Here is a 19829-nt window from a genome sequence, read left to right as displayed (position 1 = left end):
CATACTGTTAGAAACTGCATCAACTGTATGCTAAACACCAGTTGAAAGAATTTGGGGATAAAGCATGGGCTGGATGAAAATCTCTGAGTTTTTCTAGGTTTAGTATTCCAATTTATAAGTAAAAACTACAGTATGTAAAACAGCTATACTCATATACACATGTGCATGCGCGCGCGCACGCGCGCACACACACACACACACACACACACATTAGAAATAACCAGGGGAGATGATGCAAAGGGACGGAATCTTCACAATGAAGGAGCTAGTTTGTAATTCTAAATAAGTAGGTTATGAATGAATAATAGATTAAAGGGGGTGTGTGTGCCATGTACTTATTTTGGAGAAGAGCATTCCTACATAGGACACAGCAAATACAAAGAGTCTGAGCAGCAGCATAAGAGACCAGCGAAGAATAAGAGGCACCGATTAGACAAAAGACCAGTAAAAGCACTGGGGACTTGGATGCCATTATCAAGACTTTGGCTTTTATTCCTCTGGACTTTTGTGTTGAGAATAAGCTGTGGTGTGACAAGAATGCAAGCAAGGATACCAGGTAAGAGACTGCTGAATTATTCTAGATGAGAAGTAATGATGGGTGAGGAGTGAATGGTGGTGGTGGTAAGATGTGGTCAGGCTTTGGGCATATTGTGGAGATAAAGTTAAGTGGCTTGTAAGTAGCTTGGATGATGTTTATGAGAGGAAGAAAGACATGAAACAGGAGCCTAAACTTTTTTCTCGGTATTTTATTTTTAAATTTTATTGTATTGTAAAGATGTTGTACAGAGGGGTTACAGTTACATGAGTAAGGCAATGAGTACAGTACTTCTCCTTCCCTCCCCATCTCCTGCCTGAAGTTGTAAAGTTCATTTCCAATATACTGTCTTGTGGGTATCATTGCTGCAATGGGTCATCCTGTGTCCTTGTTTCAGCGTTTTGTTATTCTCCTCCTCCTCCCCAGACTAAACAAATGTATATACAAGATACATGGGAAAACTGTTCAGTGGCTCCTGTAGTGCAGAGGAAAGGTCATGAGCCTGATTTTGGATGTGTTGGTGGATTCAGTGGACAGCAAAGGATAGAGTGAAGGGAGCATTCTGGGCTAGAATATATGCATGGACACTGTACACATGGAGGTATTAAATAAAGCAATAGGATTGATACATTCCACACATCACATTACCAGCCCCAGTATGGAGGGATTTTCTTGGGCCAGTGTTGCAAACTGGTTGACTTAAGGAGTTTTGACATACTTGGGTTTTAGTCCAGCCACTTTCCCCCATGAGTTGAAGCACCATAAGCCCCTCACAAGATACCAAGCAGATAGTAGTTGCACATTCTTGGATTTCCCAGACTCCAGACTCATGAGCAAAAATAAACTTCTAACTTATTTTTTATAGATCACCTTAGCTCAGATATCCTGTCATAACCAGATTAAGACATTTCCCCTATATCCTCTACAAAAAAACCTCACCTTACATTTTACCAAACCCACGTTTCTCATAAAGTAGTAATAAACTCCTACTTTAGTTGTCTATCCAACAAAACAAGTATGTGAAGGGTGTGTGTGTGTGTGTGTGTATGTGTGTGTGCATACATGTGTGTACTTTAGTTGTCTATCCAACAAAACAAGTATGTGAAGGGTGTGTGTGTGTGTGTGTATGTGTGTGTGCATACATGTGTGTATGTGTGCATGTGAGAGAGAGAAAGATTGAGAGAGAAAAGGATAGACAGACAGAGAGGAAAGGAAGAGTGACTAAGTGTTGAAGAAGGCACTTTCTAAATCAATGCACATTTGTTCTTTACTTTGGATAAGTACTACAACGTCAGCTGAAAGTGTATTATTTTTATTTGGTCATAATTTGCATAAAGAGCAATATAAAATGCCAAGAAAAATTTGGTCGTATCTTCACAATCTCCATACTCATCTTTACCATCTGATTACTTATTCATGTTAATATAATTATTTTCAAACTCTCTTCTCCTGCCATATGAATCTGCATTATTGGATAATTGGGTATATCTATTTTTTAATTTTTAACATTTTTCCATATACTAATCTTCTCCATTCTTGTGAATACTGGACTGTTCTGTAAAATTTTTCTATTTGAAATTAAGAGATTTATTTCATTGGCTAACAAGCAATTATCCTCTGCTGAAGAGAGCCTTCTTGTCCAAATTCACATCCTTTTCTCTGGGTAGCCTGCATTCAAGTGGTCAAATAGGGATAAAATGGCTCACAGCTATCACTCCAACTCTGGGTAGCTAGGAAAGGCCATTGTGGTCTCAGAGCTCCTGTGGGGTTAGTTGACACATTGCTGTGACTGCACTGCAGCCTACCTTCTTCCTCTGTCCAGTCCTCTGCCTTAGTTTTCCCCAAAGCTCTGCTTTTGACCATTACTGGAATGCTGCTTTCTCCCAGCAGGAACCTCCTTAGAACTCTTTATATGGGGCAGGCCCAGACTCTTTATTGTTCTTTTAGTCTTTATTGCTCCTGGTACCATCTACACCAGGTTATATGAAAATGGCAAAATTACTAATGCATCACAGGAACCTGAAGTTATTGCAACTAAGTGTGATCCAACCACAGTGCAAAGGAAAGAAGCACAGACGTTGAGCTTGTCATTGAGGGATCCTCAAGCACACACTGTAGGTCTTATTTTCAAACCTATATCCCCTGCCTCCATAAACATCTCTTTCCACCCACCCACCTAAACACACTAAGTGCATTTTCCCCTTTAGTGAAATCCTACCCACAATCTAAAAGATTTCTAAATCCATCCCCTCATCCCACCCCAGGGGCGTGAAGCCAATTCCTAAACTCCAGACATCACTCAGACCACACTGCTTGGCTCTGACACTTGAAGCCTGCATAGCACTTGCTTTAGTTATCAATGTAAAATGCAGTGGTGTGCTCAGTTTACCCAGTTATTCACATATTAACTCTTCAGTCATTTTCAAAAGGCAAATTGAAATGCTCAGAGTTGGGGTTAATCAACTTTACACCAGCATGTACCCTAATCACTTGGTCCATGTGTAGAGACTGAAGTCCACACAAGTATTCAGAGTGACCCTACGGCATTGCCCTTCTCTCTTCTACAGTCACCAGCATGTTATTTCCAGTTCTTGAGATTTGTGGAGAGTTATTTTTGGTTTTAGCATTCACCATAGTTTTTGGTTTTTAGCATTATCCATTGATTTTTGGCGTTAGTCATTGTTGTGATGCCTCTAAATTTGTGATATTATTATTTCCCCCATATTTCATTTTTTATGGATGTATACTTTAAAGGAAAACTCTTCTCACTGAAATTGGGTTTTAGGAGAAGCCATTATATATGTTCAATCCACTATGTTTAACTTAAAATGAAAAGCATTCTTGAATTAAGCTTTTCAGAGGCTCTAAATTTATTTTGAAATTGTTTCTACAATTTTGAAATTGTACAATATAGAAATTAACCTCCAAAAGTATTCTGGTGTAAACTTATCATTTTGGTTATAGTTGAGGTTAAATCAATTTGAAATAGGAATAAAAATTGCCTGTAATTCTTCATGAAATATATTGAACTAGCATTTTTTTCAATACAAGAGTTTTTAAATACAGCATATTAGTTTTCCTACAATTTTTTAATCCTTTCTGGGTAAATAAGTTGGCTTCATACTTTCAAAGTTCGAAGTGAGAAAAATAGGCAGGAAAGAATATTTTCTGCAATAAGCTCTCCCTTAACATTAATTTATGTCTTCTGTGTCCTATTTTTTACCTCAGTCTTTGTCAGGCTATAAAATATTTTTTAAGAAATCATGGATGCATTTCATATTTAAAGATGGTAAAATATATCTTTCTTACAGTAATCCAAAGAGTTAGGGAAACTAGCACTTTGTTCTTGAGTAGTAAATGGACAAATTTGAGTAAGGCAGGGCAGAAGAGAAGAAAGGATGCATGTTTAACAAATATATGATAGTGTTTTTAGAGCACTGAAATTTACAAGCATTATGAGGTAATGCCCTGCAAAATAGAATTGCTGAGTTCTGTTTTCTAAAGATTTTTCAACTAACACTAGGAAGTTTTTGTTCAAGAACAAAAGATCAAAGTCTCTTTTTGAAGAATAGTATGACTGTGTTGATAGTAGTAGGGATTTACAACGCCCTCGATTCACTCAAAGAAAGTCATTTTTTAAGAGAATAACGATAAATGCATGCAAAAGAAGTACAAGGTTAATGTTGCCTTCAAATTTTTCTAAACAATGCCAAGAATGGAGGAATAATAAGGAAACACACAGTTGCAAGCTGACACAATTAACTTTAACATTTCTTACTGCAGTGTAGAGTGGCTAATCCCTTTTCATTGAAGCACCTGTATTTTGTTGATTATTTTTACAAGTACAGTGTATTACTTTTTTTTCTAGTTTAAGAAACAAACTATCTTGTTTTAGTTACTTGCTAATTGTGACATGAACCAACATGCTAATGAAGTAAATAAATAGAAGATGAATCAGTTTTTCCTTTTCTTTATGTATAGTGGTTATTGCTAAACATTTCTCATTCTTCTAAATCTCCTAATACTTCATTGCAATTTTAGATTATCTATTCCAAATATGCATGGTTGGGAGTATTGAACACTTTCTTTTGAAGACTGCCAGGCAAATCATTTCTTTAATTAAGAACACACTATAATGTACAGAATGCTTTTCAGTAGAGAATACTTTGAAAACACCATTACTTGTCATGAGTGCTATTAAAATACTATTACTGTGTTAGATATTCTGAGAGCTAAACATAACTACCTGAATGTACACACCCACACCCACACACACCCCTACCTTGAAACAGACATCCTTAAAACTTGGAAGAACATAAACATATCCTTGATACCTTCAACAGGCTGAGTTGGGAAATCCTGTGTTCTTGGGGAGTGTTGGAAGTCTAGGCAATCTTGTCCACAGCAGTGCCTCAGTCTTACTCTAGTAGTGGGGATGGAGCTTCATGGCAACTTACAACGTAAGAATTTGCGGATTGCCATACTTAAAGCCTTACTGCAGGTGACCTTAGCCTACAATATAGTCCAAAGGGGAAGATAAGACTGTACAAACTAAGGGGGAAATGGAGCTTGAGTGACTACCAAGAGTATAACAAGATTAAAGGAGTCATTAGATAGGACAAAAGCACTAGAAGCTTCTGGAATTTCTACAGCAATAATAACAAGCCCTCAAAATCCCTAGGTCTGAGACAAAGTTCAGCAGAACCTTAGAGTCTGAGATGCCCAGCAGACAGAGCTGTGGGTGGTGGCTCTGAATAGCAATGTGTGACCTGTCTTTCATCAAGCTCAATGGGGAGAACAAAGCCAAGGAAACCCATGGGGTACAGTGTGGAGAAGCCAGTGTTCCCACGAAAAGCTAGGCTGAGAACAGAATGGATGGGAAACATTCTCTTTAAAGGGAAAATGTGACCCAGTTGCTGATTACCAATTATACAAAGGATGAAGGACTGAGTATAAATGGATAGTTATGGCTGGAGCCTAAAATGGAACCACACATTGAATAAGGAACTCACTCAATGTTGTGTTCGTTTCTTTATGCTTTCAAGCATCTATTTGCCTATTTTAGGCAATTGATTTATCATAAAATGTGATTTCTATTCAAAATCTAGCTGGATGTGATGGTTCATGCCTGTAATCCCTGCACTCAGGAGGTGGAGGCAGGAAATTCATGAGTTTGAGGCCACTATGAACTACATTGTGTGGTCCTGTTTCAATAAGAAAAAATGGTCTAACTTAATTTTTTATTTTAAAATATTTCCCCTGTGAGCCATGAGTGTGGTCAAGTGGTATAGGGCTTGCCTAGTATTCATAAGATGAGGCTCTGGGTTCAGTCTTCAGTATCTAAGAAGAAAGAGAGAGACAGAAAGAGAGAGACAGAAAGAGAGAATAGAAAGAGAAAGAAAGAGACATGGGATTTAGGGTTGATTTTGGTTAATAAAGAAAGAGTAGAAGCAGCACCAGCAAACTGGAAAACCTGTATTACCTTACATACTTGTTTGCCCATATCAAGTTCCTAGAAATGATTCTACAGCTCCAGGAGCTACTGTATCTCCCCAAGGTGAGAAACTTTATGAAAACTTATTTACATTGAAATATAATCAATACCAGATTCTTCTTATTCAGATGGATGTGAGACATATAGAATTTATGGACTAAAATCAAGGAAAAAGTAAAGTTGTGGGTTTGGGAAACTGATTGACTAATCTCATTTACCATTAATGTATTAATGTAATTATAAAGATTTGGATGTCAATTATATACATTCTTGTCCCCTCTCTATGTTTCTCTCTTTGTTTTTCTCTGTTAATTTAGTTATTTTGGGGACTCTCTCTTTATTTTGATTTCCTTACTTTTGGGATAGTATCTTGTGTGGTTTGCCCAGGGCTGGCCTAAGACCATGATTCTCCTGCTTAAGACCTCTCACCTAGATGGAACCACAGAACTGGTACCACCGTACCCAGCTTGTTGAATGAGATGGAGTTTCACTAATTTATTCCTGGGCTCAAAACTTTTTAAATTTTTTTATTGTAAAAGTACTGTACAGAGGGGTTACAGATACATAAGTAAGGTAATGAGTACATTTCCTATCGAACATTGTTACCTCCTCCTTTGCTTTTCCCCTATCATCCCTTCCCTCACCACCTCCCCAACTCCTCCCTCCCCAAAGTTGTAAAGTTCATTTTCAACATAGTGTCTTGTATATCTCATTGTTACAATGGGTTAACCTGTATCCTTATTTCATCATTTTGTTATTTTCCTTCCCCTCTCTAAATTAGAAAAATGTATATACAAGATGCAGGGCACCAGAATCAAATACAGTAAAAATGGGTTATACCGTGGGGGAAAAACATACAAAAGAAACAAAAAATCACATAGTACATTATAAATACATTAAAAACAATAGCAAGAAAGAAAAAATCACTTGTGTCCCAATCTTGGGGTTCATTTTGCTTAACATCATCTTATATGGTCATATGTACATAGCTTTTGACATTTTCTGCTTGTCCTAGACATATACTAATTATTGCAAATAAGGGAAACCATGGGACCTATGACTTACTTCACTTAATATATTTTTTTCCAGGTCTTTCTATTTCCTAACTAATGGGGCAGTGTCATTCTTTCTGATGGAGGCATAGAATTCATATGTTTATATCTATCTATCTATCTATCTATCTATCTATCTATCTATCTATCTATATCACATTTTCTTGATCTATTCATCTACTGAGGGGCATCTGGGTTGGTTCCATATCTTAGCTATGGTGAATAATGCTGTGATAAACATAGTTGGGCTGGTAGCTTTAGTATTGCCTTGTTTGTGATTCTTTGGGTAAATGCCCAGAAATGGGATTGTTGGGTCATAGGGAAGCTCTATGTGTTTCTTTTGAGGAACCTCCATACTGCTTTCCAAAGTTGTTGAACAAGTTTACATTCCCACCAACTATGCAGTAGGGTTCCCTTTTGACCACATCCCCTCCAGCATCTGTTGTTATTAGAGTTCTTGATTCTAGCCATTCTAACTGGGATGAGGTGGAATCTCAATATTGTTTTGATTTGTATTTCTTTTATGGCTAGAGAAGTTGAGCATTTCTTCATGTGTCTATTGGCCATTCTTTTTTTTTTTTTGACCTCTTCTTGTATTTTTCTTTTTCTTTTTTTTTCCAGAGCTGAGGACCTGAGTTCGGTCCTTGCACTCTTCTAGGTGGGTGCTCTTCCGCTGAGCTAAACCCCCAGACCCCTATTGGCCATTCTTATTTCAAGTTTCTCTTTAAGTCTTTTGGGCTGAAACCTTGGCTTACTTCACTTAATATAATTCTTTTTATTTTTATTGTGAAAATACTGTACAGAGGGGTTACAATTACATGGGCAAGATGATGAGTACATTTCTTATCAAGCATTGTAGCCTCCTCCTTTGTTTACCCTTCCCATCCCTTCCCATCTTCCCCCCACCCCCCACCCAATCCTCCCAGCTACCCCCCCTCCACCCGCACCAAAGTTGTAAAGTTCATTTTTCAATATAATGACTTGCACATCTCATTTTTGCAATGGGTACACCTGTATCCCTATTTAAATGATTTGTTTTTCCCCTTCCCCTCCACAAATTATACCGACATCAAATACAGTGAAAGCAGGGATTATACTGTGGGGGAAGGACATACAAAGTAACAAAGAAATAATCTTATAAATGTGTTAGAAACAATCACATGAAAGAAAAAAAGCATTTGAATACACATCTTAGGGTTTATTTCCCTAAGATCACCTTATCTGACCTTTTCTGCTTGACTTATACATATACTAGATATTGCAAATAAGGGAAACCATGGGACCTATGTTTCTTTGGGCCTGGCTTACTTCACTTAATATAATTTTTTCCAAGCCTTTCCATTTCCTAACAAATGGGGCAATGTCATTCTTTCTGATGGAGGCATAGAATTCCATTGTGTATATATACCACATTTTCTTGATCCATTCATCTACTGAGGGGCATCTGGGTTGGTTCCATATCTTAGCTATGGTAAATAATGCTGCAATAAACATAGTTGTGCTGGTAGCTTTAGTGTGGTCTTGTTTGTAAACATTTGGGTAAATGCCCAAAAGTGGGATTGCTGGGTCATAGGGGAGCTCTATGTGGAGTCTTTTGAGGAACCTCCATACTGCTTTCCAAAGTGGTTGAACAAGTTTACACTCCCACCAACAATGCAGTAAGGTTCCCTCCTGTCCACATCCCCTCCAGCATCTGTTGTTATTAGAGTTCTTGATTCTAGCCATTCTAACTGGAGTGAGGTGGTATCTCAATGTCGTGTTGATTTGCATTTCTTTTATGGCTCGGGAGGGTTGAGCATTTCTTCATTGTCTATTGGCATCCTTCTTTCCTCTTCAGAGAAGTTTCTCTTTAAGTCTTTAGCCCACTTATTTATTGGGCAGTTGTTTCTTTGAAGATTTGTTGTTGGGGGATTTAATTTTTTGAGTTCCAGGTATACACTTAATATAATTTTTTCCAAGTCTTTCTATTTCCTAACTAACAGTGTCATTCTTTCTGATGGAGGCATATATATATATATATTTATAATTCACACATATATATATATATCACATTTTCTTAATCTATTCATCTACCCAGGGGCATCTGGGGTTGGTTCCATATTTTAGCTATGGTGAATAATGCTGTGATAAACATAGTTGTGCTGGTAGCTTTAGTATTGCTCAAACCTTGAACGAATCTCAATCTCTGCCTCTCCATAGCTGGGTTGCAGATATGAGCCAACATGTCCAGGTTTCCTAAATTCTTTTAATCTATTGTGGAGTGATGTGGGCAGGACAAAGGAGACATTGATATGAAATGTGGGTATAGAGTCACACAGACCTAAACTTAGTGCACTTACCGTTTTATGTGACCTTCTCCAAGTTACTAACCCCCACTAAGCCTGTTTCCTCAAGGCTAATACTGATATATTTCTCACAAGATTGTTCATATGCATTGAGACAATGCAATTATTTAATGTTAGCTGACATAATGATGATGAGGATGACTTGGATGACTTTCTAATTGTTTCTGCTGAAAATATAATACCTATGAAATTTCTTGTTTGATAAAATGACATCATACGAGAGTGAGTCACAGGATGTATTTGAAGCAAAACTATCACCCCATTAAAATGTAACATACCACTTCAGGAAAATCCTATTGATTCCTTTTTTTTTGACCACAAATCCCTCCTGAAAGGATCAAACCATGGATGGCTCCTTTGGTTCTTGGTTCTATTCCCTGGTCTCTTTCAATAATTCTGATCTGTGTCATATTATCTTTATTTGGCTTCTTGGCCTCAGGCTCTAAGAAAGCCTTTTTCTATGCTGTTATGGATATTGCAAGGGCTGTTTGGAGTGCACATAATCAAGTTTCCTGAGTATGTATATTGCTAAGACTTGCTGACTTAGGGCTAAAGTCTTATGAGTGTCCTTCATTTTGCTCATATTTTCTCTGCATTACATCTTTGTCTTCTGCTTTCAGAATTATGCGGTGGAACTTGGTGTTGCTACTTCAGCACACTGGCTAGGAGCTGTGCCCTGGACGGACAGCCTGAGTCGGAATTAGGCTCTGTTATTCATCAGTAGCTGTGGGATTTTGAAAGTAATTAACTTCACTCTCTTTTCTTCAACGGCGACAATCATTATTACCTACATTGTAGAGCTGTTGTAAAAATTAGATGGGGGCAATCTATATGCTAGTGCATAGCCTGATGCCTGCATGTAGGAAACCTTGAATAAATGTGGTAATGATGTCAGTGCTGCTCCATCCCTTTCCTCGAGATCATCGCATATCTCAAGTCCTAGGACTTGTTCTGACTAAATATATCCAAGGAAGTTGATGCATTCAACTTTCAACCTGGAACTTTTAGAGCCAATGCACTTGTTACCAAATGCTTTGTTCCCTTGGCCACAGGAGGTACTTGGAAGACAGCTGTGTTTTGTGTCCAGGTGGTGAAACAGGGGCCACCTGTCCTTCTTCATGCCCGTTAAGAGCATGAGGATGAAAGGAACCTTTCAGAGGAAGGAGGAAGTGCGGGGAATTGCGCATAAGTTAACACAAATAACTTCTCTATGTCATCAAAATTCATTGTCAGACTGTTACTTGATCACTGTCTTAATATCTGTAGATCTCTGATTATGTTTACTTTTTTTGTGTTTGATGTTCCTGGGGTTTGAACCCAGGGCCTGAGCCTTCGGGTTTTTTTTTTTTTTTTTTTTGCTCAAGGCTAGCACTCTGCCACTTGAGGCAAAGCTCTTCTTCTGCTTTCTAGTGGTTAATCAGTGATAAGAGTCTCAAAGACTTTACTGGCCAGGCTAGTTTCTAACTCTGATTCTCAGATCTCAGCCTCCTGAGTAGCCAGGATTATAGGCATGAACTACCAGTGCCTGATTTTATTTACTTTTTAAAGAAATACATGCCTTTGAATAATAGCATCTGGAAAGTAAAAGAATGTACTTTTAGGGCTGGTTGTGGTGGTACATACCCATAATTCCAGCTACACTACACTTAATCTGAAATTAGCAAAAGTGTAAGACCTTACCTGAAAAATAAAGTAATGCAAAAAGCTCCAGGCCCTGAGTAGAGGGGGAAAGGGAGGGAGAGAGTTGACTTCTGACCAATGCTGCCCTCAAGACAAGTTCCTGTTGCCATGCACTGCCCCTACCTTGTCTTAAACACGGATGACTACTCAGTAACATGAAAATTCATGTAAATTTACCTGCCAGTTCTTGTATTTCCTCTTCTAAAAATCTTCTGCCAATAACCCAGACAATTTAGAAAAGGTTAATTAATAAGCTCTAGCTTAGATGAAATAATGCTTTTATATTTAACCTATAAATCTACATGTCTTCAAATTATTTTTAAAGAAAATTGTTCAATGGGAATTAATTTACCTAGTGCTTTCTCAGTGTCCCTGAGTTACATGAAAGTGGGGAATTTAGAAATCACTACTAGAGCTCATTATTTTTTCCTCTAAATTCTTGATAAAATTTAGAAAAATTGCCCAGTTACATGAAGTAATACATGATCAAATACTTTAATGACCTAAACAATTATAAAACATTTTTTGTTAATAATCCTTCTTAAAATACTTTTTTTTTTAAATCTGGATTTTCTTTGGACTCTTTTCTGGGTGTGTTTTCTTCTCTGGAAGAAAAGAAGAAGAGAAGAACTATTGAAGAGAATATCCCGCTTCTGATAGCTGTAATCTCTGAAGAAGACAGTGGCATCTGTGTGTTCTCAATGAGCATAGGAAAACACTCAGAAATTTGCAGGGGAAGATTTATTATGTGGACATCAGAAAATGAGGTTAGTAGCATGAAACCAACTTTACCTGCTAAAACTAAAAACACCACAAAGGTACTGAGAAGTTTGGAATTTGGAACTTTCGCTCAGAAATGGAAACACTAAAATGCAGGTGAAAGCATAATTTTGCTGAAGAAAAACAGGAGGGTGGAGGCATGATTCAGCAGTAGAGTGCTGGTCTAATAAGCATGAGGCTCTTTGTTCAAAACCCCAGTACCACAAAAATTCACAAATGTAAAATCTTGAAAAGTTGAGGATGAGATTCAATCCTTAGTACCATATTACAAAAAAAGAGGGAAAATGAAAGCATGATGGAGAGGGGGAGAAATATTTTATGTGTGCCAGGAATTAGAACAATGAAATCTATTAGTGAATGTAAAAACAAAAGAAATAGTACAATAAGAAAGGAACAGAGGAGATGTCCTAGGCATAGAAAACCAACAAGACCACAATAAAGGCCAAGAAACTGCACCCAAACTGAGAATCCAAGAACCAGAGGAAGAACCCAGTTGTCCCAGTCCCCAAGAAGATGGATAACATTGGCAGGAACTACCAAACACCTCTCATCCTAACTCTCAACATCAACAGATTTAACTCTCCAATTAAACGGCATAGACTGTCTAGTTGGATTAAAAAGCAAGATCCTAAGGGGGAGGCAACAATGCTTGATAAGAAATGTACTGGTTATCTTGCCCATGTAATTGTAACCCCTCAGTACAGTATTTTTTAAATTTTTATTTATTTTTTTATTGTGAAAATACTGTACAGAGGGGTTACAATTACATGGGCAAGATAATGAGTACATTTCTTATCAAGCATTGTAGCCTCCTCCTTTGTTTCCCCTTCCCATCCATTCCCAACCTCCCCCCCTCCACCCAATCCTCCCCCCCACCAAAGTTGTAAAGTTCGTTTTCGACATGACAACGTGTACTTCTCATTGTTGCAACGGGGCCACCTGTATCCTTACTTAAACAACTTATTTTTCCCCATCTCCTCCACAAATTATACCGACATCAAATACAGTGAAAGCAGGGGTTATACTGAGGGGGAGGGACATACAAAGCAACTAAGAAATAATCTTATTAAATGAATTAGAAACAAATGCATGAAAGAAAAAAACATTTAAATACATATCTTAGGGTTCATTTTCCTAACATCACCTTATCTGACCTTTTCTGCTTGACTCATACATATACTAGATATTGCAAATAAGGGAAACCATGGGACCTATGTTTCTTTGGGCATGGCTACTTCATTTAATATAATTTTTTCCAAGCCTTTCCATTTCCTAACAAATGGGGAAATGTCATTCCTTCTGATGGAGGCATAGAATTCCATTGTGTATATATACCACATTTTATTGATCCATTAATCTACTGAGGGGCATCTGGGTTGGTTCCATATCTTAGCTATGGTAAATAATGCTGCAATAAACATAGTTGTGCTGGTAGCTTTAGTGTGGTCTTGTTTGTAAACATTTGGGTAAATGCCCAAAAGTGGGATTGCTGGGTCATAGGGGAGCTCTATGTGGAGTCTTTTGAGGAACCTCCATACTAGTTTCCAAAGTGGTTGAACAAGTTTACACTCCCACCAACAATGCAGTAGGGTTCCCTTCTGTCCATATCCCCTCCAGCATCTGTTGTTAATAGAGTTCTTGATCAGTACAGTATTTTCACAATAAAAAAAAATAAAAAGCAAGATCCTTCTATCTGCTGCCTTCAGGAGTCACACCTTGCACATAAAAACTAAAACATTTTGAAAGTGAAAAGCTGGAATAAAATCTACCAAGCAAGTGGCCCTCATAAACAGGCAGGAGTTGCAATCCTAATATCAGATAAAATAGACTTCAAATTAAAATTAGTGAGAAGAGATAATAAGGTCACTACATACTAATTAAGAGATCTCTCCTTGAGGAGGATATTACATTTAGATATCTATTCACCAAACAAAGAAGCACCCAAATTTATCCAAGAAACTCTACTTTCCCTCAAATCTCAAACAGATCCAAAGACATTAATTGTTGGGGACTTTAACACACCACTATTCCACTAGATAGATCTACTGGGAAAAAATTCAACAGAGAAACCGCAGATCTAAACAACTACATAGATCAACTAGATTTAACAGACATCTACCAATTATTTCACCCAGCAACATCAGAATACATGTTTTTCTCAGCAGCACATGGAACAATTTCCAAAATAGAGCACATTTTAGGTCACAAAGCAAACCTGTCCAAATTCAGAAACATTGAAGTTATACCTCGGATTCTCTCAGACCACAAAGGAATAAAATTAGATCTCAACACCAAAAGCCACCAAAGAAAGTCCTGTAATACATGGAGGATGAACAACACACTGTTGAATCACCAATGGGTCATGGAAGAGATTAGAAGGGAAATTCAAAAGTTCATGATATTCAACAAAAATGAACACACAAATTATCAGCTCCTCTGGGACATGGCAAAGGCAGTACTCAGAGGCAAGTTTATAGCTCTGAGTTCCTACATCAACAAATTGGAGAGATCTAAAACCAACAATTTAAGGAGACATCTGAGCTTCCTTGAAAAAGAGCAGCAAGATAAACCCCAATCCAGTAGACAGAAAGAAATCATTAAAATTAAATCAGAATTAAATGAATTAGAACAAAAAAATAAAAAGAATCAACAAAACAAAGAGTTGGTTCTTCAAAAAAATTAACAAAATTGACAGACCCTTAGCAAATCTTACGAGAAAAAGAAGAGAACACACCCAAATTAACAAACTCAGAGATGAGAATGGAAACATTACCACAGAAACAACCAAGATCAGAACATTATAGGCAAATACTTCTCAAACCTTTATGGTAATAAGTTTGAGAACTTGGCAGAAATGGACCTTTTCCTAGCAAATATCGACATGCCGAACTAAACCAAGATGAGTTAAACCATCTTAACAGGCCCATATCAAGCATTGAAATAGAAACAGCATAAGAGATCTCCCATCCAAGAAAAGCCCAGGACCAGATGGATTTACAGCAGAATTCTACAAGGCCTTCAAAGCAGAGCTCACACCAATGCTCCTCCAACTCTTCAATGAAATTGAAAGAGAAGGTTCACTACGGAACTCATTCTATGAAGCCATCATAACCCTCATCCCTAAACCAGGCAGGGACTCATCAAAGAAAGAGAACTACGGACCCATTTATTTGATGAACATTGATGCAAAACTTCTCAACAAAATTTTGGCCAATTGACTTCACCAATTCATCCAAAAAAATCATATACCACGATCAAACAGGATTCATTTCAGGGATGCAAAGCTGGTTCAATATATGCAAATCAATATAATTCATCACATCAACAAGAGCAAGGATAAGAACCACATGGTTATCTCAATAGATGCAGAAAAAGCATTTGACAAGATCCTTTATGATGAAGATTTGGGAAAAATTAGGAATCCATGGAACATTCTTTAGTAAAATAAAGGCTCTATATGACAAACCTACAGCCAGCATTATACTTAATGGTGAAAAACTGAAGCCATTTCCTCTTAACTCATGAATGAGACGAGGATGTCCACTCTCTACTTCTCATCAATTTAGTATCAGATTGCCTGGTTACAGCAATAAGACAAGTTGCAAACATAAAAGGGATCCAAATAGGGAAAGATGAAGTAAAACTCTCCCTCTTTGCAGATGACATGATCTTATATTAAAGAATCCCCTGGGCTGGGAAGGTGGCTCAGTGGTAGAGCACTTGCCTTGCATGCCTGAGGCCCTGGGTTTGATTCCTCAGCACCACATAAGCAAAAAGAAAAAGCAGGTGGTAGAGCACTAGTCTTGAGCTAAGAACTGAGGGACAGCTCCCAGGCCCAGAGTTCAGGCCCTACAACCGGACTCCCCAAAAAAGAAAGGAATCCCATGGACTCCACTCCCAAATTACTCAAGCTGATTCAAAACGTTGGCAAAGTAGCAGGGTATAAAATTGACCTTCAAAAATCAATGGCTTTTCTGTATGCCAACAATGAGAAAAGCGTGGCTGAAATCAGAAAGGCAACTCCATTAATAGTAGCCCCACAAAAAATAAAGTATCTAGGAATTAACCAAAGAAGTGAAGGACCTCTATGATGAAAACTTTAAAAACCTGAAAAAGGAAATCTAAACAGAACTTAGTGGCAAAACTCTCATGCTCATGGATTGGAAGGATCAACATTGTGAAAATGGCAATCTTCCCAAGGCTATCTACAAATTCAGTGCTATACCTATCAATATTCCAACCTCATTCTTTAAGGAAATAGATGATGCAATCTAAAAATTCATATGGAACAATAAAAGACCCTGAATACCAAAAATGATCCTCAACAGAAAGAACAGTGCTGGAGGAATATCAATACCAAATTTCAAACTCTACTATAAAGCCATAGTAATCAAAACAGCTTGGTACTGTCACAAGAACAGACCTGAGGACCAATGGAATAGAACTGAAAACCCAGAAATGAACCTAAAGACTTATAGCCACCTAATCTTCAATAAGGGAGCTAAAAATAGAATGGAAGAAGACAGCCTTTTCAGTAAATGGTGCTGGCAAATTGGTTAATCACTTGCAGAAACTAAAGCTAGATCTTACATTTCACTCTGCACCAGTATCAACTCCAAATGGATCAAAGACCTGGAAGTCAAAGCAGACACCCTGGAAACATTATAGGAAAGAATAGAAGAAACTCTAGGGCTCCTTGGCACAGGCTGAAATTTTCTTAATAGAGACCCTGAAATACAACAAATCAAAGAAAGATGGACAAATGGGACTGCACAAAATAGCAGAGCTTCTGCATGGCAAAGGACATAGCTAGCAAGATCAATAGAAAGCCCAGGGATTGGGAGAAGATCTTCACTAGCCATATATCAGACAAGAGCCTCATATTTAAAATATACTTAGAACTCAAAATATTTAATCCCCCAACAACAAATCCTCAAAGAAACAACTGCCCAATAAATAAATGGGCTAAAGAGTTAAAGAGAAACTTCTCTGAAGAGGAAATAAGAATAGCCAACAGACACATGAAGAAATGCTCAACTTCTCTAGCCATAAAATAAATGCAAATCAAAACAACATTGAGATTCTACCTCACCCCAGTTAGAATGGGTATAATCAAGAAATCTACTAACAACAGATGCTGGAGGGGATGTGGACAGAAGGGAACCCTGCTGCATTGTTGGTGGGTGTATAAACTTGTTCAACCACTTTGGAAACTAGTATGGAGGTTCCTCAAAAGACTCCACATAGAGCTCCCCTATGACCCAGCAATCCCACTTTTGGGCATTTACCCAAATGATCACAAACAAGACCATACGAAAGCTACCAGAACAGCTATGTTAATTGCAGCATTTTTTTTTAATAGCTAAGATATGGAACCAACCCAGATACCCTTCAGATTAATGGATCAAGAAAATGTGGTATATATACACTAGGCCTCCATCAGAAGGAATGACATTGCCCCATTTGTTAGGAAATGGAAAGACTTGGGAAAAAATTGTATTAAGTTAAGCAAGCCAGGCCCAAAGAAACATAGGTCCCATGGTTTCCCTTATTTTCAGCAACTACTATATGTCTAAGACAAATAGAAAAGGTCAGATAAGTTGATGTTAGGCAAAATGAACCCCAAGATAAGACCTGAAATGTTTTTTCTTTCTTCCTATTGTTTCTAACATATTTATAAGCTATTTCTTTGTTGCCTTTGTATGTCCCTTCCCCACCGTGTAACCCCTGTGTTCACTGTATTTGATGTAGGTATAATTTGTGGGGGAGAAGGTGGACCCATTGCAACAATGAGATGTACAAGACATTATGTCGAAAAATGAACTTTTCAACTTTGGGGTAGGGGTGGAAGTTGGGGGTCGGGGGTTTGGGAGTTCGGGAAATGGGAAGGGCTGGTAAGGGGAAACAAAGGAGGAGGAAACAATGCTTGATAAGAAATGTACTCATTACCTTGCCTATGTAATTGTAATGCCTCTGTACGGTATTTTCACAATAAAAAAAGAGAAGAAAAGAATAACTTTTTAAAAAGGAATAGAGGATGAATTTGATCAAAGTAGAAGATGATACACATTTATGGAATACTACAATGAATGACCTCAGTATATAAACTCACAAGAAATGTTTAAAAGAGCTTAAAAAACTCCTGTATAGTGGGGTGGTGTAGCACTGGGAGTTCTGCTTCCTTCAGTGAATGTTATAGATCAGAGCAGGAACTTAGTTTTAGAATGACTGAGACCTCACAGTAATGTTGAGCAAGTTACTTAAATTTTCTGGATCTTATTTTATTTATAAAATTGAATTTGATTAGATTCAACTGTTAAAATCAAGAAAATGAAGTTTTGAAATTGTATGTAGTTGCCTCTGGGTGCCAGTGGGCCATGCCTACAGTCCTAGCCCCTGAGGAGGCTGAGATATTCATGGTGTGAAGCCAGCCTGAGCAGGATAAATTTGTGAGTATCTTATCTCCAATTAACCACAAAAAGCTGGAAGTGGAGCTGTGGCTCAAGTGGTTGAGTGGTAGCTTTGAGCAAAAAGAAGTCAGGGACAGAGCCCAGATCTTGAGTTCAAGCCCCAGTACCAGCACCAAAATAAAATAATAAAGAAAATGAATTATATGTACTTTTGTGAGAAAGAACATTCTTTCAGAATTACTGGATAACAAGATCTTTCTAGTATTGTCAGTCCATTTTCTTGGTTTTTCTTTTGAAATCTACCTGAGAAACTATGGAAGATACTACAGATTGGTTCACTCATGCATTCCAACTTTCCTGCCTTTGTCTTTCTAGTCTGAGGGATTGCAGATAAAAAAATAAATATTTTCATGTTGGGGTACTAGGGTTATATATCAGAGGGTAAACCTGCATATATCTTTTTTTTGCCAGTCATGGGGCCTGAACACTGGGTCTAGGTGCTGTCTGTCCCTCAGCTCTTCAGCTCAAGGCTAGCACTTTACCACTTGAGCAACAGTGCCACTTTGGGATTTTTCTGCATATGTGGTGCTCAGGAATCAAACTCAAGGCCTTGTGCATACAAGGAAAGCGCTCTACCACTGAGCAACCTTCCCAGCCCCCCTGCATGTACATTAACATGTACAAGATGCTGGATTTGATCCCCAACACTGATAGGGTAGGAGAAGAGAAAATACACTCAAACATTGTAAATTATAATAAAATTTGTGTGTTGGGTTTCTTGTAGATAATACTGATATTGACATAGCTGTGGCAGCAAACCTGGCAGAAATGTGTTTGGTTCTTCTGGGGGAAGCCTTTGTTTTCTAGACATGTAGACTATCACTTTTAAAACCTCTCATCCAAGTGTAATTTTTTTTCTTTTGTCATTCAGTGTGTTTACTTGTAGATTTATAGGCACATTCTACTTACAAAAAATAAGGGAAACCATGCACCCCATGTACCTTTGGGCCTGGCTTACTTCACTTAATAGATTTTTTCCCAAGTCTTTCTATTTCCTCATGAAGAATGCAATCTCACATTCTTTCTGATGAAAGCATAGAGTTCCATTGTGTATCTATACCACATTTTCTTTATCCATTCGTCCTGCTGTCTAGAAAGTAGATCTTATGGCTGATACTGCAACAGTCATTTTGTGACAACGATGAAAGGGACTCAGTAGGTATAACATCATATGTCCTTGAGCTACCAAACTGTTACCAGAAGCCTTACACTTCCAGGTTTCCTATGATAAAATTAAATAAACAAAAATATAATTTGCTTAAGACTGTTTATTTTGTTCACAGCTTAGTAAGTGCTAATTCTTAAAAGCCAAAAATGACTTTCTTTAAAAGACTTTCTAAAATTTGTTCATATTTATTTATTAAACAATGTTATCTGGGGGCTGGGAAGGTGGCTCAGTGGTAGAGCGCTTGCCTTGTATGCATGAGGCCCTGGGTTCAATTCCTCAGCACCACATAAGCAAAAAGAAAAAAG

This window comes from Dipodomys ordii, unplaced genomic scaffold (assembly GCF_000151885.1).
Source record: "Dipodomys ordii isolate 6190 unplaced genomic scaffold, Dord_2.0 Scaffold72, whole genome shotgun sequence".
Classification (NCBI taxonomy): domain Eukaryota; kingdom Metazoa; phylum Chordata; class Mammalia; order Rodentia; family Heteromyidae; genus Dipodomys; species Dipodomys ordii.
This window is presented reverse-complemented; position numbering follows the sequence as displayed.